This window comes from Vulpes lagopus, chromosome 6, assembly GCF_018345385.1.
Source record: "Vulpes lagopus strain Blue_001 chromosome 6, ASM1834538v1, whole genome shotgun sequence".
NCBI classification, from domain to species: domain Eukaryota; kingdom Metazoa; phylum Chordata; class Mammalia; order Carnivora; family Canidae; genus Vulpes; species Vulpes lagopus.
This window is the reverse complement of record NC_054829.1, coordinates 88580705-88605228: the sequence shown is the minus strand read 5'-3', so window position 1 is coordinate 88605228 and position 24524 is coordinate 88580705.

The following is a 24524-nucleotide window of genomic DNA, read 5'->3' as shown; positions in this document are numbered from 1 at the left end:
AGCAGATTATTTCCTAGTTCAGCAGTACAACTAAAATATGTGCTCAGTCTTCCTTTGTAGTACACAGAGAGAAACATTATAAAATGAATTTGATTTTATTTGTATAAGTAAACACTTATATTTTTAAAATTCAGCTCAATAGGCTTTAATATTTTTTTTCCTTTTGAACCTTTGCAAAGTCTTAGATGTGAAATGTAATCCTTTAACTCTATAACATTTTAAAGAAAATTGAAAATCTAATGGCATGATAAAAGAATAAGGTAATTTTTCTATACACTAATGCATATATAAAACAATATATGGGTTTGATAATTTTTAAGAAATAATCTAGGGTTTCTTTTTAAGTATTACCAGATATTAGAGCTTCTGACTACTCTTAGATGAAAGGATGTTACTCCATTACTGACTATACTTGATGGAGTTTGTAAGGAAATTTTTTGTTTTGTTTTGTTTTATTTGCTTTCCAAGAAAGTTAGTAAGAATCTATCAGCTTTATTTACCTTAACATTCAGAATTTATCAAGAAATTCAGTGGCTAAAAAAAAAATAAAAATAAAAAAATAAAAAAATAAAAAGAAATTCAGTGGCTATAAAAGTTACAATATATAAGCAAAGAACAACAACAACAAAAAATTCCACTTAGTTCTTTGAATAATTACATAATCTACCCTTGATTTTTAAACAAGACAAGTCTCCCCATTCTGCAGTAGTGTAATGAGATGACCAATAGAAATTGTGGGTGATTCTTTATGATAAGTGTCGGTGAAGAAAGCTGATTTAAGTGGCTTCTAAAAGAACTCCATGGTCAAAAATAGCTGAATTTGTTTTCCCGCCTCTGATAATAACCCAGCACTTAACTCCTTTAATGAATTCCTTTTGTTGGATCATGCGACTGAAGAATGGAAAGCAGGAAATTGCAAGATGAAGAGACAGGCTCTCATTGTCTGAGCAGCTGACTGCTGGGCTGAAGTAACATCAAGGGGGCCCAGGCCAAAACAGAAATGACAAACCTCCCCCACCCCACCCCCCCAAAAAAAAACCCACAATAGATTCCTTTGTACATTCAGTGGTATGTTAGATGCAGGGCCAGATACTAGCAGTGAATGGAAAACAGGAACCAAGCATGAATGTCCATGAGGAGATGAAAGCCTTGCTTTTTTGCACACTGGCAAATGACATGCATTGAAACACAGGGATTTTTCACAAAGCTCCATCTTGTCTTTTCTCTCTTCAAAGAAAATCAATTAAACTTGGAGCCCTTGACCTTTACCCTCAAGGATGCAAATTGGCAAGAATGGCATTCCTTCTGTGACAACATGCCATGCTGCCTTGAAAGGAATTACACAGGGAATGAAAGGCAGAGGCTTCTGGGAGTATAGATAAGGGAGGCTGTGAAAACTGATTCCATTATGTTCCACAGGTTATGACAACATTACTAGAATTTTGCTGGTATCCATTATGAGTCATAACCAATTGAACTTTAAAAAGAAGTGTGTGTGTGTGTGTGTGTGTGTGTGTGTGTGTAAAATAGGGCTAACTTCTCCATATAAGTAATAATGATTGATACAACTAATGTTGACACAGTTGATTCTAAAATTAATCTAGAACTATGACTGGATCTCTGTCAAGAATCCTAGTGTCTACTTCCAATAAGCTTGAGCAACAGCTGTAGCCTGGAACCTTCTAGGTCAGACTAGGTCACATCAGGTGGGGTGACTAGGCCAGTTTTAGAACAGTGGTAACCATTGGTTTAGTTGCAATCTATGTCTTATTTTGAATAGGAGGCATTCCAGTAAATAGAACCAAGTTCCAATATATAAGCTATTAAAATTAGCCTTGTTCTATTTGCAATATGTTAAAAAGGAATAAGTGATTAGACTTAGTGAAAACTATCACATAGGTCCAAAAAAATCTAATATTTACAAATTTAATAGAGTATTTATGCTCTTCCAGATGCTGAAGTATGGCCTTACAACTCGGTTTGAATTTTGTTTAGCAGAAAACATATCAAACAAGAAGATAGAATGAAGTTTGATGCAACTGATCATTATTTAACTTTCTTCCACTGAAACAGATGAAACACTGGAAAAGGGGATTGTACAGGCTGGTGTAACCTAGCAGGCTTTTGGAAGGTTCAGTACAAGTACTAGTTATAAGGACAATGGAATCGGATGGCTCTTGCTAAGCATAATTGTTGCATTGTAGAAAGACACTGAAAGGCTGAGGGTAATTTAATAAATCAAAAGCAAATGTGAAATTCAGAGATCCTCCTAAGCTGCATATAAATTAACTCTTATCTTTGACAACCTAGTACAGAAAAAGTAGAGGATCGAGGCCAGTAGCAGATCTCCAAAGAAGTTTGAAATCTCAACTACATAAAATCAAGGATGTGCTTGGATAGTACTGGGACTCTGGGACAAGAAGGTTCTGTCCCTCTCTGTTAGAGGAATCAAAGGGTCCCCGTTGCCCTTGCTTAGAGACGATGCAGCAGTCTCTCAATTGTACCCCACCCCATCATAAAAATCTAGTCTGACATCCCCTTCCAGCCACCAGATCAAGACGTAACATCAGGCCACAGATGGCCAAGGAAGTGCTGCGACTAGAGGAGAAGAAATGGACTATATCCTGAGAAAGAATCATGATTTAGTCAATATGTACCAGCAGGAGCCTGTAAATTATGTATGGGCCATATTCTGAGGGTGGTAGACCATGGAGTCAAGAGTAGGGAAGGGAGGAGAGGATGTGGATGAAACAGAAGGTTGGACAATGAAGAATTTATTGACATGGAGATATTCTCTCGAAATAGAGGATCTAATAATATGCCAAGGATTTCAGAAGATGGCAGTGGTATATTGATTCTTAATATGCTAATTAGATGGTTCTAATTCTAACTGAGGTGACACTTAGAAGTTTGGAAACAGCATTGGCCCACAGTAAATGATATAGAAAAGGAATAACTGCAGTAGCAAATAGTGAAGCAGGTGTGCTAGGTGGATATCTATATGAGTTAGAAAATCTGCCAGCTGACATGTTCCATGGATGGAGTTGGGGGTACTTCTACCAAAATGATTAATTATGCTCTAGTGAAAGGAGCTATTAAAAAACTCAGTGTGACTTTTTCACTGTAAGAGAAAACAATGGGAGATTCTGTTACAATTGGGCTCAACATTAGAATTGGGAATTACAGAATAATAGAGGCCAGGTGATGGCACTTAACTGTCAGAAATAAAATAAAAATAAACTCAACATTAGGCTGTTCCAATGAACTTACTGAGCTGCAAGGTTGGTATGGCAAATGGGGACCTGAACCACAGGGTACTGTGGAAATGGTTAAGAAAACATAGCTTCCTTAGGAGCAACCTAGATGGGTAACCAACAAGGGCATTGCACAATCCATATAATCAAAAGAAATCAAGAAAGGAGACTTAAGGCACCAGGCGCAATAAAATATTTCAAATGCTTGCCCAGATTTCAGACCTCAATCATTTTGCAGATCTGAAACATTGACTGAAGTCCTCAGAAGAAATGACCCTGCAAAACTATGAAACTGTATGTAGCAAGTATGTAGAGAAATGATCCCCATAGGCCTCAAAGAGGTTTATAGACATTTACTCATGTAATCACATAATACTGAGAAAAAGGGAATACAAAAATATTTCAAAAAAGGTTTGTCTCTGGGTCTGAGTTAATTTGATTCTCAGGGATGTAAAGAATATAATAAATGTAACATTACCCAGATCAGTTTACAGGAAACTCATTGAGTTCCCAGAAACATCCAATGTTTAATTCTCTGGTATCTGGCCCTGAATAGATCATTGGTATGGATATACTTGGTTGTTCTTAGAATTCCCATATAAATTCCTTCTCCAGATTTATAGATTATATTGTTGTAGGGAAGGCCACATGGAAGCATCTGAAACTGACATCATCCTACCCTCCCCTCCCTGGTCAAGCTGGTAAATCAAAAACAACATTGCATCCTGGAGGAAATGGCAATGGTTAGTGTCACCTTTAAAGGTTCAAAGAATGCTGGAATAATGGTCCTCATTATACTCCACATTAATTCATTAGTCAAGTAGATGAATTCTGTTTGCTATGCAGGATATGGATAATTAACATGGGCTCAGATATATGGCGTGTAGCCATCGATCTAACAAATGTTTTTATTTCTATTTCTAGTAAGAGGGAAGATAAAAAAACAAAGTTGTAGTCATTTGGAACAGACAGAAGTACACTTTTATGGTCTTGCCCCAGGCCTACATTAACTCTTCTGCCATCTTTTATAAATAATATATTTGGAAGTGATCTGGACTGTCTGGACATTTACAGAATAGCACATGAGTACACTTTATGGATAATATCATGTCAATGGAACCAGATGAGCAAGAAGTCACAAATATGTTAGAAGTTTTTATTAAATGCATTAACTACAGTGGATAAGAGATAGACCTTATGAAGAACCAGGGCCCAATACACTGGCAAAGTTTCGAGGTGCTCAGTGACCTGGGTCATGCTGGATGTGCCCTACAAAGTTACTGCATCTCACACCCAAGGGGACTTTGGTGTGAAGAAAGTGAAGAAGATAGCACTTTGGAGTCTGTCCAGAATATTCCACTGGTGGGAATAGTACCCTGATCTCTAGTATATGGCATGAAGCTGCCAAATTAGAGTGGGATCCAGGGGAGAAAAGTGCCCTGAAGCAAGTCCAAGCTGCTATGAAAGCAGTTCTATACCTTGGGCTATAGTTAGGCAAAACTACTAATTTCACATTTCTACATGGTCCAGGCTAAAGTAGAGGATGATTGAAAAGCAACCCTGAAGATAGCCCTGAGAGCCATTTGTTTATATAAAAACAAACAAACAAGCAAAAAACAAAACACCTAGCCTTTTTCTCGAGAAGATTTATTTTGTTTATATCCCAGAGCAAAAGTCTCTTCTGGAGAGAAAGAACACAGATGTATCATAATTTCAGGGTTCCTCTTTTCTAGAGCAACTTCTGTGTGCGTCAGTCTTATCTGGTCCTCACTGAGTTAGGGCACTGCTAAGATGTTTGGTGGATACTGTCTTCTGTTATCCAGAAGCCTGTAGCGTCCATTCGTAGGTAGATTGGTAGAAGAAAGGCCATCTAGCTTGTTAACTGGAAAGTCAAATAATATCTCCGATCCTTCACAAGCTTCAGACTTAAAAATGTAATCAATCACTTGGGGCGGAAAAAAAAAAAAAAACATGTGTGCAATTTCTGGCAAGTTCCAGTAGGAATTTCACAGAATAAATCTTAAGGGTCTTGGAACTAGAGAATGCCACGTACCTACCACAGAGAATTAAACATCATTTTTACAAAACAGCTTCTGGGCTACTCCTTAGTCCTAACAGATGGAGATTGTAGAGCTGACTGGCATGAGCTACGAAAGAGCATAGCTTTTTTCTTTTTAGAGCATAAATTTTTAATAACAGAAGACTAAGTCTAAAAGTGACAGCAAAGAGCACGGAGCGTGCAGATCCTGTCCCTCTACCCTGAGATAAGGGAGAACAGGCAGCTCTGCTTGAAAGAAGAAAAGGTTAAGCAAGGTCTTCTAGGGAAAACAAGATTTCATTTAAATTCAAGGTGCACAAAATATTTTGTAAAGCGTTTTGGGATCTGGAGTCCATTACTAATGGAATCGTAGACTCACAGAAGAAGGAGTTTAGGAGGAATAGAAGAGAGTATGGGCCAAGAGACAGAAACATAAGTGGTATTGGTAGGAGAATAAGAAAAAGCACCAGTTGAGTGATGGTTGGAAAAAAGTTAAGGATGTGAAGGTTGATCTTAGGTCCCACAGATAAGTGTATGACAGTGCATGACAGGCATTTGGTTAATATGATGGTTCATTATATGTGTCCTAAGGGATGCTCAGACAGCTGATAAAACATTATTTCTGGGTGTGTTTGTGAGGGTGTTTCCAGAAGAGATTAGCATTTAAATCAGATCGAGTAAAGGAGATCCCTCCTCATCAAACTGGTCTGGCATTATCCAATCCTTTGAGGTCCCAAGAAAGAATTTAAAAAGGCAAAGAAGGATCAATTCTTATTGCTTTTATTTAAGCTGGCACATCCATTTCTCCCACCTTCAGACACTGAAGATCCTGATTCTCTGGCCTTCAGACTCTGGGATTTACATCAGCAATGCCCTGGCTTTTGGGCCTCTGGGCTCAGACAGGGAGTTGACACCAATCGGGTCCCCTTGTTTCTGAGGCCCATGGACTCAGACTGAATTATACCACCAGCTTTCCTGGTTCTCCAGCTTGCTGATGACAGACTATGGGACTTCTCTTCCTCCATGACTGAGATAAATTTCCCCTTATAATCTCCATTAAAAAATTTCCCCTTATAATCTCCATTAAAAATCTTTCATATTGCTATATATCCTATCAGTTCTGTCCCTCTGGACAACACTCACTAATGAGGTCAACTTGAACTTAACAATCATCAGGATGGAAGGTTGAGCAAAGGGAGCCTCACAAGAGTGACAATTTTTAAATGGCTAGTGACAGCAGCGACAAGGACATTGGAGGGAGGCATTCCTCTGCTCCCTAAGATGGATAAGAACCCAGCTGTGTATTCTTTTTGCCCAAACATGACTATTTTCAGAAAGAATTGCTGAAACTCTAGAAGCCTGCCGGGCCCACAGTTCCTTCTCAAGCACAAATGATTGTGTCTTCAGCCACTGTGAGAAAAGCAAACAAATCTCAAACAATTAGACACAGTGCTAAAGTAACTACATCTAGGAGAAAATGCAGAGGCCCTCTGGGTGACAACGAAGCTAACTGAGTGAGATTCTTGGGGCGGCCTGAGAGGTCGCAAAGAGTCACTTGCACTCATGCTGTATTCCTGTTGACGCTAAGCTCTTCTCCGAGGTCTCCCTGAAGCCCATCCTGCAGAGAATTAGATGCCTGAGGATGGAGCACGTGCTAAGGCTCACGTGCCCTATTTCCCCGTGTGCACACTCTCATGGGAAAGAAACTGGGTGGCATTTTTTCTTATTAGTAAAATTAATTATGGCATAAGAGCTGACATTTTCTGAGGGCTTAAAATATGCCATACACAGGGTTGTGTTTTTTAAGCTTTGTCTTTTTTTTAGACTTAAATGGTTTGTTTGGTTCTCTTATAAATTCCAATGTCACAGAAAGGAAACCAAGGCACAGAGGTTAAATAAACAAATCACATAAATGGTAACTTGGGTGACTTGATTTCAAACTCTGAGGTAAATGACCTCAGAGCCTATGCACTGCAACCACTAACCATGCGGACTGGGTTTTCCCTTCACTGTTTATTTCCGTTTTCACTTGGGAATCTCTCTGTTAGAACAGCTGAATATATTTGTTGCAGCCATAATATCATGTTTGTTCACATAGGAATAAGTAAAGTGGCAAAAGAGAAGTAACCAAAAGGAAATCACATTGGTTAATGTGAACAGAGCTAATTCATTTAGAAGGCAAATAATTTTTTTTTTTTTTGCTCAGAGGGGCAGAAAGAACAATTAACTATCAGAGTTCAAACCTATAAAATAGAGCACAGGTCAGATGCCACTTTGAACATTTTTAGCCAAGGTGTAAAAAAGCTAAAAGTCTATTTTGGTACCATAGGTGCAAAACCTAAATTTTAATTCTAGATTTAATTTAATTTAGTTAATTAACTTTTAAAGACTTATTAAAGAGAGAGAGAGAATGTAAAAAGAGGGGAGGGGCAGAGGGAGAAGGAGAGAATCTCCAGCAGATTCCTCACTGAGTACAGAGCCTGACACAGGACTGGATATCATAACCCTGAGATCATGACCTGAGCCAAAATCAAGAATTGGTCACTCAACCAATTGAGCCACTCTGGCACCCCTCTAGATCTTCTATCCAGTAAAAATAAAAAGGAAAATTTATCACACATATGTATTTTTTTCATATATTAATTTCCATGCCGTTTACATGTAATATCATTTATACTTAGATCTCTAGGAATTAAGTGATTAAGTGGTTGATTTATCATGCATTAAAGTTCATTACAAGTAGATTTTATCATGCATACAAGTGCGTTTTATCACACTCCCTCTCCTTCCTCAGCCTTGAAATCCATCCACCATGTTCTAAGGAATCCCAGGCTACGGGGAGTGGCCATGAGTGTTCTAGCTGCTAATCCCAATTAAGGACCACAACCTTGTGGACCACAAGGTTGACGTCTAAGTAAAAAGGGCAAACCCTCAGATGATACCAGTCCCCAAGGCTTCTCTCTGAATATATCTACCTTCTCACCTCTCAGTTTTCAAATTAAATGTTACTTCTTCAAAGAGGATTTTTTGAACTCTCAGATTCAATTAAATTGCCTTTTTATATGTTATGGTAATACTCTATAGATTCCCTCCATAATGAATATGGAATATAAGTATATATCTATTTGTATTGTTATTCATTAAAATTCTGTGCTTTGCGCCCCGTAAGAGTCAGGAGGTGTTTTTTGTTTTGTTTTATTTTGTTTTGTTTTGTTTTAGTATGCCCTATGTCCCTAGTGTTTTCATTCTGATATTTAGTAGACATTCAACACATATTTGTTGTGTAAATCAATTGTTACTCCAATTACTCTAATATTACTTCTAAGGAACTGAGGCACCAATGGTCTGAGAATCCCTAGATGCTCATAAAGACTTTGGTATTTGTTACCCTAAGAGATTGAAAGGGTGATGGTAGAAGACTGAATAGCATAATTTTCCAGTTTGCATTTTATTTTCTTAGTTAAGTGCATGGTGGGTTTGGGGATTTTTTTGTTTGTTTTGTTTTACATAAATCAGTAATTTATCTGAGCAGATTTTCCTGTAAGATTATTCTTCTTCGTACAAATGATTCCTTTCAAAATGCCCTTGCTTCTTCTGCTGTACTTGAACATCATTTATCATCCAGAGAATGAAGGTATGGTATAAAAGATGAAAAAAAAAAAAAAAAAACCGAGGGAGTCCAGAAGACAAATTTAATCCTAACTAAATGGATGATGGGCTGGGTGACCTAGACCTGGATATGTTCCAAATCTTCCTAGATCTGTGCCTCTGTAAAGCTGCATAAGCAGTTTTCCTGATGGAAACAGATGCACATATATATGCAGCTACATGTGTGGTGTGACTTAATGCCATGTAAAGTAATGAGAAAGATCCTGGAGATTTTTCCCAGGGACAGCACGCTGTAACAGAAAGAATGAAGTCTGTGATATCAACGGACTTTGACCCTCTCACTTTTAGCTGAGCCTCATTTCTAACGTGGCCTATAATTAGAATTAAATGAAATGAAGCATACAAAACACAGTATACATTAAGTTCTCAAATATTTTAATCCCTTTATCTGATAAAAATTAAAAAATCAAATCCATAACTAACTGTTATAGATCTTAATTGAATCAATATAAGTATTCTGGTTGTAACATTATACTATATTTTAATAAGAGATTACCTTTGGAGGAAACTGAGTAAAGAATAGATGGGATACCTCTGGGTTGCTTGCAACTCATGTGAACCCACAACTATTTTAACATAAAAAGTTTAATTTTAAAAAGTCTGTAGTGAAAGGAAGAAGAACCTTAGTTCATACAGTGGTACATACAGTGGTTAAAGAGAGAAATTTTAAAAATTCAATCATTCATTTGCCATTATGTTACAAATAATATAAAGGAGTCATTCCACAAATGATATAAGGAAGCCCAACACAGGTAACTTGGGCAACATATAGCTAGTTGTTGACAGAGCCAGCAAAAAATGTTTTGTCCTAGTTCCCAGTTGGTTTGGTTACCCAAATTTAAGTATATATATTTTTTCTTAAAGATTTTATTATTTATTCATCACACACACACACACACACACACAGAGGCAGAGATACAGGCAGAGGGAGAAGCAGGCTCATGCAGGGAGCCTGCTTCGGAACTCGATCCCGGGACTCCAGGATCACGCCCGGGGCTGAAGGCAGGCTCTCAACTGCTGAGCCACCCAGGCATCCCTTAAGTATATTTTTGAAGAGGAATTCTTGACATCTAAGTATTCTTTACTGTTCTAACTCTGGAGCTGCTGTAAGTCTATCTATATATAGCCTTTTATAAAGATGACTATTTTTTTTTTCCTGAACAATCTTTGTGATTCTTAGTAGTAATATAAAATTTCACAAAATCACTTCATGTTGTACTTTAAGAAAGCATCTTTTAGCAAATAACCTTGAAATTCTGCAAACAAGCTTTAATAACTTTAAGGATTTCTAGTGTCCATTTTCTGTTGCTGTTCTTAGACAAAAATGCCTTTGAGAGGTTATACGTATTGAGTCTTACTACCTACAGGACAAGAATAATGCTATAGCTAGTAACATCCATCCTCTCATTCATTGAAATAGAATGGATGGGAGAAATTCAACATTTACAAATAGAACACATTGCATGTGCTAATGGTAACACTTAATTTGAAACTTCATTAAGGGCTAAAAAGGGCTTTTTATAATATGTCTTAGAGTAACCCAGAGACACTCCCCTACTTCAAAAGGCCTTACCTCTTTGGCTCTCTTTCTTTAATTTTGCCATTGTTTTTTTTTTTTTTTTCCTAATAATTATATCTAGGTATAAACATCTCAGAAAGGGTTTTTCATTACCACCAATGTTTTATGTTGCTTCCCAACAGAAGACTAGCTGAAATGAACATCCTGAGATTATAAAACACAGGATAATTAAATTTCGTTGGAAGAGACATTAAGCCATGATAAGGAAGGGCTGGTCTTTATGGACCATTGTGATGGGAACCTAATGCAGTAGCAAATCTGAGTTAAGGGTAGAGGGTAGTGGGGGACAGTAAATCAAAACAGGGAGAGAAATTGAAAAGGCGCTAGAGAAGGACATCTTAGAAATACATTCTACTATATTACTATTTTATTGTCATTTATATAGTAAAACAAAAGCATTTACTAATGTTAGGTTTGAAATTTGGAAAAAACGTGAAAATTATCAAAATTAAGATGCAAAGTAATGGGATGGGGAAGTATAGGATATAAATATTTTCCTGCCAGAAATTGTGTGTATTAAAGGAGAACTGCATATATTTTTTGATGCCTCACAGCTGTGAGCTCTGATCTTACAATCAAATCATTTTTCCACTAATTAATTTACAGTCCCAACCAGAATAGTATAGGTATACTCTGCATTTTTACAAAAATAATTATTCAAATTTCGTTTCCATTATTTTGGCTGTGTATTAGAATAGCCGTACACAAGTGTATATGTCACCCTGAGACCTCAAGAGAAGAATCAGGCTTAAAGCTAATAGCATACATAACAGTTGGATGTGGAAAACTACATAGTATTTCATTCTACTGCTATTTGGGGATAACTATAACCAAGCCACCGACTGAATTCTATTTGAAACTTCAGTACTGCATCAAAAAAAATGAAAGCATTCTTTAACAATTTTTTTCTCAAGTATGTACAATTCCTTATATTGGGAATTCCACATCTAAACGAAACAATGTTTGAGGAAAAATGATGCATGATACTCATAATATCTTAGCATATGTGGCAATGTTTACTTAATGCTATTTTCTTGATGTGGAGGAAATCTCTATGATGTGGAAAACATACTTAGGGCATACTATATGTATATTTTCTTCTATATACTACATATTTTTTATATACTATATCCTCTTATGGCATACGATATGCCTTACCTGGCTTCTATAAACTCTTTTTTTTTATCATAAAAGGAATAAAACCCTAATGCTGCAGGAAAAAAAAAAAAGCAAAACATGATAGTCTTTTTTTTTAATCTTTCACTCCATCTAAAGTTGACCACCATTATAAAAATTTACTGGGTATCCTTAAGAGCTTATTTCCTTCTAGTTACAAATACCCCCAGATCTTACACAGAAGCAAATACACACACAAAACACATACTATATCATACTATTCATATTGTTTTGTGACTTACTTTTTTAGTTAAGAGGCTACATAAATTAGATAAATTTTTATCAATGATATTTAGGATATTTCCAATTGCTATAGAAGTATCCTTTTACTATATATATATATATATAGTTCATATATATATATGACTATGGTATATTTTTCCTAATAAATAATGCACTTAATCTATTTTTAACTTTGGACGATATTGCCACATTTCTCTCCAAAAAGGCTAGAAGACATTTACACTCCCACCAGTTGTCAATGAAGATTCATTTCCCACCCCTCAATTTAAATCTTATACATCAGCTCTGCCCAATAGAATAATCTATAATTATGGACATTAGAATTTTCTGCAATTATAGACATGTCTTTTTTTTAAATTTTTTTTTTAATTTTTATTTATTTATGATAGTCACAGAGAGAGAGAGAGAGAGAGGCAGAGACACAGGCAGAGGGAGAAGCAGGCTCCATGCACCGGGAGCCCGATGTGGGACTCGATCCCCGGTCTCCAGGATCGCGCCCTGGGCCAAAGGCAGGCGCCAAACCTGTGCGCCACCCAGGGATCCCATAGACATGTCTTATATCCATGCTAACTACCGACTTGCTATATATGGCTATTAAGCAATTAGTTATATATGGCTATTAAGCACTTGAAATTTGGCTACCAAATTAAGGAATCAAATCTTAAATTTCATTTAATTTTAATTACTTTAAATTTGAAAAGCCACTTGTGGCTAGTGTCTACATATTGAACACTGCAGTTATACACCAAATGAGATATGATTTAATTTGTATTTTCCCGTTTATTCACAAAGCTGATCATCTTTCACACTTTTAAAGTGGTTTGCCACTTTAAATTATTTATCTGATAAATTTTGTATATTTTGTTATTTTTCTATTGTATTTGTGATTTTTAAGTAATATTTCTATTATATTCTTATTTCCATTGATCCTGGATTACACTGATACTTTTCTGTTTCTTTATAGATTAAGTAATTTGGGGTTGTATTCCAGACACTGAATGTCATGTGACTCTACAGATTTGATTATAGTCTCCCAAAAGACTCAGTTTTTGTCTCAGTAAGCAATTAATTTGGTTGGACTCCAAGTGCAAACTCCATCTCAGGGCAGCAGTTCCAATCTCATTTCAGTTCAAATGTTAGTTGGGCTCCTTGGAATCTGTTCTGTGCAGGTGGAGTTCTGGAGTCAGCCAGAGACTTAGAGGCTCTAAGTCTACACACACAGAATGTGAGTCATTCCACTCCACTTTCCAGTGACTTCTTTTTCCCCCAAACACTCTCCTGTTATTCTTTACATCACAAGAGCTGTGAGGATTCTTTAGGAGTTTTAGTCACCCTAACTGATGTCAATCTTACCAATGGCATATGATATAATGAATATTTGTCATATAATCATATCAGGGTCATCCAGTCGCCTAAATGGTTAAGTTGCTCTACTTCTAAATATATAAACTCTACAAAATATCTTTAGGTTAGTGGTTTTAACTTAGTATGGTATTCTGTCATTGTGTTTCAGAATTCAAGAATAGAATTTTGGTGTACCTTCTCCCTTCCAAATTTAACGAAAGATTTTTCACAAAGCCATAGGAATCAGACAATGCCTGAGCAGCTCATCTTTTTTAAAAAGGATTCTATTTATTTATTCATGAGAGACACACACAGAGAGAGGCAGAGACACAGGCAGAGGGAGAAGCAGGCTCCATGCTGGGAGCCTGATGTGGGACTCGATCCCTGGTCTCCAGGATCGCGCCCTGGGCCAAAGGCAGGTGCTAAACTGCTGAGCCACCCAGGGATCCCCCACATTCATTTTTCGTAGGAAAACATAATTTAAAAATTTTATCTTGTTATGATATTGCAGCAGCGAATACTCTTTTAATATTTGCAATCATACCTCCTGATGTCCCCAGCATGAGAAATGAAGTAAATCAAATTTCATGGCTGAAATCACAATGAAAGAGTCTTCTGTAAATACTTCTATCACCTTTTTTTAAATAATGAGAAAAGTAAAAAGAAAAGAAGGCATTTAGTCATTCAAAAATGACCGAAAGTGAAAGAATATATTACAGAAGAAAGAAAAATTGAGAAGAGAACCATTGATTAGGTGTTATGTGTCACTCTGCAGTGATTGTAGTCAACATTCTGTCAACCCTCAAACTAAGTCTAAGGATTGACAGGATAGAGGGAATTTCATGTAAGTTAAACTGGAAGATTCTAACAAGTCATTTATCTCACATAGGCTAATCTAACAAATTCTATTGCTCTATTGTGTAAATAGAATCAATTAATACAAAACTATTGGGTTTTGTATATTTATTTATTTTGTATCTTCTCACTTAACAATGAATACTAATTTTTGATAATTTCATTAAATTACTTTCTAACTTATATTTCTCTTCTTGCCTCCTTTTCTTATTCTCCCTCCGGAGTCCCATTTTGTATATACCAGTCTTTGTTTCTACTCATTTATTTAGTTTCTTCTGTTTTTTAGATTAAATCATCTCAAAAGATCTATTTTAAATTCCACTTGTTCTTTCTATTGCCATTTCAGATCTTTTGCTGAGTTCTTCCAGTAAATTGTTCTCAAGAGTTATTTTACTTTTTAAGTGAAATATTTCTATTTGATTTTTTAATGTTCTATTTACTCTTTGTTTTAGATATAATTCTCATACTTTCCTCTAATTCTTTATATATGCTAACCTTTAGTTCTTAAAGATATTTATAAAGCTGATATATGATCTTTGTCTACTAAGTTCCAGGTCTGGCCTTCCCTTGGGGCAGTTTTTTTGGATTAGTTTTCTATGTATGGGGCATACTTTATTTTTTGATGTGCCTTATAATACCTTATTGAAAAAAAATACATTTAAAATAACTAATTTGGGCAGCACGGGTGGCTCAGTGGTTTAGCGCGGCCTTCAGCCCAGGGTGTGATCCTAGAGACCCAGGATCGAGTTCCACATTGGGCTCCCTGCATGGAACCTGCTTCTCCCTCTGCCTGTGTCTCTGCCTCTCTTTCTCTCTCTCTGTCTCACATGAATAAATAAATAAATAATCTTAAAAAAAAAGGAATATATAAAAAAACTAATTTTGGCAACTCTAGAAATCAAATGAAAATTAGATCCCTTCACTTTCCAGGGTTTGTTGCTATTGCTATTTGTTTTTGGTTGTTCTCTTTGTATGGCTTTCCTTTTATTTGTGATTTTCCTGAAGTAATTCAGTTGAGCTGTGTCTCTGCTATATGCAGTCACTTAAGTACTTGTTTTGTTAGTTTAGACAGAGATTTTCTTAAGTGTCTTGGAAAACTAAGTCTCATAATCTTTGAGGTGCTCTGCCTTAACCTTCAATTATTGCTTACACAGACTCAAGGTCAACCATAAGTGAATGAATTGGGCCCTCTCAGCAGTTTCCTAGACATGATCAGAGTCTTGCACATACATGTGGACTTCTAAATTATCTACTGTTCCTAACACACAAAAACAGACACACACACAGAGTTAGACAGAGGAATATATCCCAAATTAGAAGAACAGAACAAAACCAAAGCAAGAGACCTAAGCAACACAAATATAAGTAAAATGTCTGATAGAGTATTTAAAGTAATAATCACAAGGATACTCACTGGACTTGAGAAAAAAGTGGAAGACATCAGTGAGACCCGTCCAACAAAACAGACAAATTAGACTTCAAAGCAAAGACTGTCATAAGAGACAAAGAAGGACTTTATATAATCATAAGGGAACAATCCAACAAGAAGATATATAACATATAATAATTTTAACTACTTATGTACCCGACATGGTGCAAGTACACAAAACGGTTAATAACAAGAAAGAACTAATTGATAGTAACAATAATAGTAGGGGATACCACATACATCAATGGACAGATCATCCCAACAGAGAATCAACAAGGCAACAGTGACTTTGAATGACATGACATACTGGACCAATGGATTTAACAGATACATTCAGAACATCCTACCATGAAAGAGCAGAATACACATTCTTTTCAAGTGCACAGGGAACATTTCCAGAATAAATCACATATTAGGTGATGAAATAAGTCTCAACAAACTTAAAAAGATGAAGTAAGTTTAGAGGGAACATATCTCAACATAATAAAGGCCTATATAAAAAATTCACTGCTGGGGATCCCTGGGTGGCTCAGCGGTTTAGTGCCTGCCTTCGGTCCTGGGTGTGATCCTGGAGACCCAGGATCAAGTCCCACATCGGGCTCCCTGCATGGAGCCTGCTTCTCCCTCTGCCTGTGTCTCTGCCTCTCTCTCTCAGTCTGTCTTTCATGAATAAATAAAATATTAAAAAAAAATCACTGCTAACATTGTCTTCAATGGGATTATTAGCTCAGCTCCATATGGTATCTCCACCTCAGGAAGCCATGATTTGAAATAACTATCATTGATTGTTTTAGACATGTACCCTGGGAATGTGGGTAGATAAACACTGAGCTTTTCAGATAGCTTCCCACTAATATGGGTGGGGCTTTGAGGGGAGTCCCAAGCCCCTACTTCCCCCTCCATTGACTTCTATGCCAGTGGTTTTCACAGCTACCATGGTTGCAGTTGCAAGTCTGTCGGTTTTTAAGGCTACCACAGAGCTGGTGAGAGGGAAATGAGAATAAGCCATCTAAAACACCATAAAGTTCACAGTTGTTGTTTGTTTGTTTTTTTTAATGATAAGCACACACACACACACAGAGAGAGAGAGAGAGAGAGAGAGAGAGGCAGAGACACAGGCAGAGGGAGAAGCAGGCTCCATGCACCGGGAGCCCGACGTAGGACTCGATCTTGGGTCTCCAGGATCGCGCCCTGGGCCAAAGGCAGACGTTAAACTGCTGCGCCACTCAGGGATCCCAAAGTTCACAGTTTTAACTACATACAGATGTTTATAGCAGCTTTATGTTTAGTTTTGTACCTTGGAAACAACCCAGGTGCCCACCAATGAGTAATGGATAAACTGGTACATCCAGATAAGAAAATTCTATTCAGTGCTAGGGAAAGGTAGGGAAAGGAAAGAAAGGGAAGGGAAAAAAAAATAAAGGAAAGAAAGAAAGTCAAGGAAAGAAAGAGAGGCAAGGAAAGGAAAGAGCAGAAGAAAGAGAAATGAAGGAAAGGGCAGAAGAGAAAAAGAGAAAGAATCCATCAATGCATGAAAAGACATGGAGGCAACCTAAATGCATATTACCAAGTGAAAGAAGTCAATCTGAAAAAGCTACATGTGGTGTGATCTATGTGACATGCTGGAAAAGGCACCACTATGGACACAGTGAAAATGTCAGTGGTTGCCAGAGTTTGGGAAGGAGGAGAAATGAATAGGTGGACCACTGAGGATTTTTAGAAAAGTGGAAATACTCTAAATGATAATGATACATCATGTTATTATACATTTGATCAAATCCGTAGGAGGTACAACCAAGAGTGAACCCTGATGTAAATCATAGATTTAGGATGATAATTATGTGTTAACATATGTTCATCAGTTGTAACAAATGTACCTCTCCAGTGGGCATATTGATGATGGGGAAGCTATGCAAATGTGAAGGCAAGGAGTAAGAGTACGTAGGAAATTTCTGCACATCTCAGTTTTGCTATAAATCTAAAGCTGCTTAAAAAAATAGTCTTACATATGAAAAAATGATTAATGGCTAAAATAGATATTTTATTTTGATGAAATATGAAATAATTATGGTATTTGTGTTGCAAACCGCATGCTTTTGAAAGATAAAGATATAGAGGGGAAAATAAAGCCACAATGGTCCAAGCTTACCATACCATTCTCAGAAATAAATTATGCATAGCCTAACATTATACAGTATTACAGTATAATACTATAATACAGCTAGGCTTCAGACATCTTTACATCTGACAAAAAATGCAATTTACATTCTTTTTACAGTCTTTTAGAACAATTACAAAATCCCTTCAGCTACAAAGAAAATCTCTAAAAATTTTCCTAAGAATTTCAATGCATTACATTTTCTGAACATAATAAACTCTAGTTTAATGGGAAAAAGACAGAGAAAGTAATAAAACAAACCTACCCAATTTGAAATAAACACTCTTCTAAGTAGCTTTTAGATTAAAGAGAAAATCAAAGCTTAAAACAAAAATTTTCAAAGCTATGACATTTTATCTTTTCCAAATAGCTACTATTCTTTTTTGGATACATTAATTTCTTGAAATTCTCTGAGGATACAAATTTCAAACAAAATTTTTTCTTTTTATATCTCCTCTTTCTTAAAAGATTTTGACAGTATAAAATATTATAACATGCATAATCACATTTCCCAGAGGCAATTACTTTCCACTTCTATTTGTGCTATTCTGGTTGTTACCTCTTTAACTATGAATAAACTAATTTTATCTCTACTTTGTCGATTAAGAATTTTAGACATCTCTTGTTTCCTTACTTTGAAAGATCAGGATTTGCTCACATTATTCATCATGTCTTTTTGCCTTTGTCACTTTTACACTGGATATTTTACACTAGATATTCTTAACTCCCCTGTGGTTACCTTAGTAATTTTAAATAATATTCCTAAGCCTATTTTTCTTATGGCAATAAATGACCTTAGATAAGGAACTGAACTACCCACTGTGTAATGGGAGGGTATTATTTGCCCTACCATTTAATTTTCTTCTCATCTTAAACTTCCATGTAGGTTCTTTCATTATCATGTCAAAAGGACAATAACATTACATTTAATTTATCTGTGCTTAGTCATAAGTTTAATCAAAGTGTTCAAAACCAACAAAATGTTGTTTCATTGTATGTCTATTTATGTACAATTCACTCCTGAATCAAGTGGTCTACTAGAATTTACACTTTCTTCTTAATAAGCATAGTGCAGTGACCACTGTGACTCAGAAAACATCAATTTTAAACAGATTTTTTACTCTTCCATTCCTTTGACAACTCAGGATCATGCCGCATTTTACTTTAATAGTAAGATCACTTTTTGTGCAGCTTTTTATTTTTCCTGGCATTTAAAAATTATCTTTCTTTTTGTTGTTAACAAAATCATATATTTTCTTGCAACATAGTCTCAAAATTACCAGCCTTTTAGAGACTTTTGACTAAAAGTTATAATCTAGTCATGTTTCTTTTTTGGCTAATTAATTTTTTTACAAATTTTTGGTGATCATGTTTTTCTTCAATATAAAGGAAGAATTAATTTGATTAATATTGGTGTAGGCACAGAGTTTTATTGTCTTTATGTACATATGTTTCTTTAAGGGTCTTTAAGACAAAAAAAATGTAATCTTTGGGCACATAAGGAAGGCTTATGAATTTTTGGGCTTTGTTTTAGAATACTCATGGGCAACTAATCAGCCAGGTACACTGGCCCTTATCCCTGTAAAAAAAGGATTTGTATTCCTTAAACTTCAGGACTATAAACCATACATGGGCTTTTGGTGTGTAATAATATAGTATTTCCCTATTCTATTCATTCTCCTATTTCATTAGATCCATTACCCAAATGAAGCAGCCCCTATACACATGTGAGTACTTAAATTTTGATTTCCATTAACTAAAAGTTAAAAAATCTTGTTCCCAGCTGCACTGGCCATATTTCAAGTGCCCAATCACCATGTGGTTGATAGCACATACACAGCTAAAATGAATAATACACCCCCCAACATTATGTCCATATCCTAATCCTCAGAACATTGAGATAGGGATTATTATGCTGCATTATCCTGGTGGGCTCAATATAATCAGAAGAATCCTTAAAAGTGGAATCAGGAGGCAGAAGAAAACATCAGAGTAATGAGATATAGAAGAAATCAACAAGCCTCACTGGCTTAGAAATTTCATAAAAGGAGCAGAGCCAAAGAATGCAGGTGCTCTCTAGAAGCTAGGACAGGTGGATTCTCTATGAAAGCCTCCAGGAAGGAATTTTACCCTCCTCACACTTAGATTTTAGCCAGGTGAGATGGTGCTGGACTTCTGACCTACAAAACTGCAAAATATTAGATATGTGTTGCTTAAGCCACCAAATTTAAGATAAGTTATTATGGTAGAATTATAAAACTAACACAACTTCTATGTCTGATAGTGCAGGCATAAGACATTTCCACCATTGCAGGAGGTTGTTTTGGACAGCATTAATCTATACAATTCTAAATAATTGAAGTAAATGGAGTTCCCTTTTTCAGTCTTCTCTTTTTTATATAAGCTCATTTTTTGGACGATCTCCTCCAGTCTCATAATTTCGAATAACTATAAAAAATTATTATCAAAATTTATGTCCCCCATTTGGACCCCTCTTCCGAATTTCCAATGCATACACATACACACATACACACACACACACACACAATCTTGCAATTTTGACATCTCCAATGAGACATCTCAAATATAGTACGCCCAAAACTGAATTCCTGATTTCCTCCATTGTACTCTTGTTTTACTTCTATTTTTCTCATTTAGTTATTGAATATGACACTATTTTTAATTTATCAGGCAAAACAGGAGTCATTTTTGATTCCTTATTTTTCCCAAAATACTCACAGAGTCTATCGAGAGTCTTGTTCACTCTACCTACAACATATATCTTTAATCTAATGACTTTTATCAATTCCATTGCTACCACCGTGTTCCAAGCCATCATCATCTTTAGTCCTGAGTATTGTAATGGTCCACTTTATTAGTTCAGGTCCAGCGGAATAACAGAACCTATTTTGGGGTATTAATAGAAGCCATTAGTTACAAAAAGGTTGGTATATCTGACAGAACAACCAGAAGAGTTTAGATAATCCAGACATAATTACAGACAGCTGCTTCCCTACCCATAAAGTTAGTTTGACTGGAACCCAAGATCCAAGATCACCCAAACAAAGTAGCTACCAGAGTAGTCTGCCCAGCAGGAACTAGACATGGAGCATGTGCAACAGACACTTGAGACACAACCCAGAGTCAGTAAAGAGAGGGAGCAATACCCTGGTTTTCCTTTCTTTCTGCCTTCAACTTCATGACAGTGCATCTCTTTCGTCAAATACAGCTTTGAAACCTGTTAGCAAAGTAGCCTGGGGAATATACTTTTCAAGGATTAGACCTCTAATCTATAAATCTGATCAGAGGAAGGGCAAGGAATGGATTTGGAAGAAAAGAGTATAACTCCTAATTCATTCCCCAGATCTTCCATTATACAGCTGTCTATCTCCTACCACTCCAACACAAAAGTTCTATTCACGCAGAGCAGGCAAAGTGATCCTATTATAAATAAAAAAAAATTCATTTCAATCTCTTGCTCACAATTCTGTAATTGGCTTCTCATATCTCAGAGTAAAAGTCTAACTCATTATAGAAGTCAACAACTTCTTTTTTTTTTTTTTTCAAATTTTTATTTATTTATGATAGTCACAGAGAGAGAGAAAGAGAGGCAGAGACATAGGCAGAGGGAGAAGCAGGCTCCATGCACCGGGAGCCTGATGTGGGATTCGATCCCGGGTCTCCAGGATCGCGCCCTGGGCCAAAGGCAAGCTCCAAACCACTGCGCCACCCAGGGATCCCCGAAGTCAACAACTTCTTTGTGATCTGCCCTCAGCCCTACTCTTGACTTCTTTGAGCTATCCTCCTCCTTTCCCCCACAACTCCTATTTCTCCTTCCACAGTGGTGAGCATTCTGTTTCTAAAGGGCACCAGGCCCACCTAATTCAACCTTTCTCACAGCTCAAATTCTTTTCCCCTGATATCCTCACCTGCCTCAAAATATCATGTTTTCAGAATGAAGAATGATCTTTGGTTATTATAATGCATCGAATACTGTTAACAGTTACTGCATTGCAAAAGAATGGAAGTGGAACATCTGTGTAGTGCCCATAGCTTTTACTGATGCCATCGATTCCTTTATTATATTAAACTATGCTAATTTAACTCATCTTTGTTGCCTTCTATGATTTGATATCTAATAAAAATTGCATTATTATCAAGGTAATAACTGTAAAAAGAATTGAACAAACAAATGAAAAGTCAGATGACACCTCAGAATGTTGTTGATGTTGTTCAAAACAGTTCATTTCATGGTTCAATTCAGCACAGTTATCTTGCTTGAACAAAATAATAATAGAGGAGAATGCAGTAGACTAAAGCAACAATTTCATTATTATACCAAAAACAAGAGCTATCTGAATGAATCATAGACTTGACAGATTTTCAACATGAAGAAGCTAATCTAGTAGAACAGTCTTGATTGTCTTAGGTCTTTCTCATCTTTTTTTCTTGTTTCAAGGAAATTTTTATTAAATGTGACTGAAGCCTAGAGTTGCATGCTGCTATTTTTAAGAAATATTTCTGGTTTAACTCAATAAAACAGAAACAACAACAAAACAACACAACTTACAAGTACAGTCTGCTGACAAGCAGAAATCAGCGTGTAGACACTTCTCTGCCTCATGTCTGCCCCATACCATGTAAGTAATCTATTACCTGAACACAATATAGCCAAGTTGCTGTCCTCAACCGAAATCAGTTTTTCCAGTGTTGATCTGTAGTCAATCTTCCTGGCCAATGGCAAGTGTGGTAGTTTGCAAAAGTGACCACAATCCTTGCTACTTTCTGTACCTATACCCCTTTTGATACAATCTTCAGCTCCTCCACTCAAAGGGTGGAGGCTATTTTCTCATCTGCATATCCGGTCTGGCCTGTGAAGAGGATGTGATAGGAATGACAGTATGTCATGTCCAAGCCTACATCTCCTGAGGCCTTGCATGTAACAATATCTTCCAGAACTCTGTCACCACCATGTGTACAAGACCAGGCTAACCTGCTGAAGGTGAGAGATGCTCTTATGAGGATAAAAGCCATCCCCGCTGAGGCAATTATGGACAACCAGCCCCCAACTAACCCATCAGCAGACCATTCACACATAATTAAGCCAGAAAAACTACGTAGATGATAGCAGTCCAAATTGCACATTTGACAATATGAGCTAAAATAAATAGTTGTTGCTTTAAGTCACTATGTTTGGGGATTGATTGGTATGTGGCAACTGTTAGGCAGTGTCTTTGTTTTGCTGGCTAATGAAAAAAAAAAGCTCCTGGTTTCATCTTAAATTGCAGGTTGGTTTTTAACTGGAAGAGCCAGCAATTCCCTTTTATGGGCCACAATTTAGATAAAAGGACTAACTTCTTTATTGCTCCACAGTATTTCCCCACTAGACTACAATTCTAGATGCAGGTGGCTGGCACAGAGGTACCGAGTGACGGTACAGGAGTCCATCCCCTTAAAGCAGAATTGGTATTAGAGCAGAACTAGCTCTGCCAAAGCTGCTCTTGCTGCCAGTAGAAAAACTCCAAATTGAATCATTGTCACACAAATGCATTGCTTTGATTTCTAACTTTTGCTTGATTGAATCACCTGTTTTGTGAAAAAGGAAGCTAAAACTCTCCATACACCATTGAACAAAGATTTCAAACTGAAGAAAAATAATTCATAAATCAAATGCCAGAGCTAGGACTCAGATATTTTGGCAATATTGAGTAGGGAGAGAAGTCACTTCAACACAGTCCTCAAACTGGAATAGGATTGTTGCTGTGGCTACAACTTTGGGAAGGGTAGGAGAAACCCTCATAAGACATTCTGAAAAAAAAAAAAAAAAAAGACACTATGGATTTAAACCTCATCAGGAAGAGCCAGTATAAACCATGCAAATATAATGAAATATGATGTGAAAAACAGAATTAACCATCTTCATCTAAAAGAATTTCTGTGTAGGAAAATATTTTGCCGTGTAGTTTCTGCTTTAGTAAATGCCCACAAATCCATCACTTTGCATTCTCCTGCCCCCACAACCCGCAGGATCCTTTTACTTTCTTTCCATTTTATCATTAGATTTTATGTTAAATGCTGCTTTTTTTTTCCCCTTAAGGAGAGCCTTCTGGCTTTTTTAAATTAATTTCTGATGATGAAACTATTTCTCTGATTATAATTCCATTTGGACAAACCAGCTAAATCTGATCCTTTAAAAAAGCTTCAAGAAAGCTCTGCCCACTGACATCCACTTATGTATTATTGGTCAGGACCAGGTCACCTGAACACTCAGGGCTTAAAAAACAATTGGCTTTCTCTAACAAGGTGGTAGAAACTCATTCTATAATATAAAAATAGCAAAATTGGTCATTAAACTACAGGAAAATAAAATAAATGAATACATACATATTTAGGTGTACGTATATGTATGTGTGTTCAGCCCTCCATGATTGATGACAATTACCTCACCTTATGTCTCATCATGGGCTGTTAATCTTGTCATTTACAGACTACTTTTATATTAATGTGTAAAGTGAAAAATTCTTTTTCATTAAAACATATTATCATCTCACATATGTCTTTCTAAGTTTATAATATGCTAAATTGGACCCTTCCTTTTTAAATTAATGTAGTTCAAAATAAGAATTAGAATCAAAGAATGAAACTAAGAGTCTTAGAAGTCATTTACTGAACTCATCGCATCATCAGTCAGGAGTCGGAAAGTCTGAGATCAGTGTGCCAGCAGGGTTGGGTTCTGGTGATGGCCTTCTTCTAGTTGCAGACTACTGAATTGTCATTTT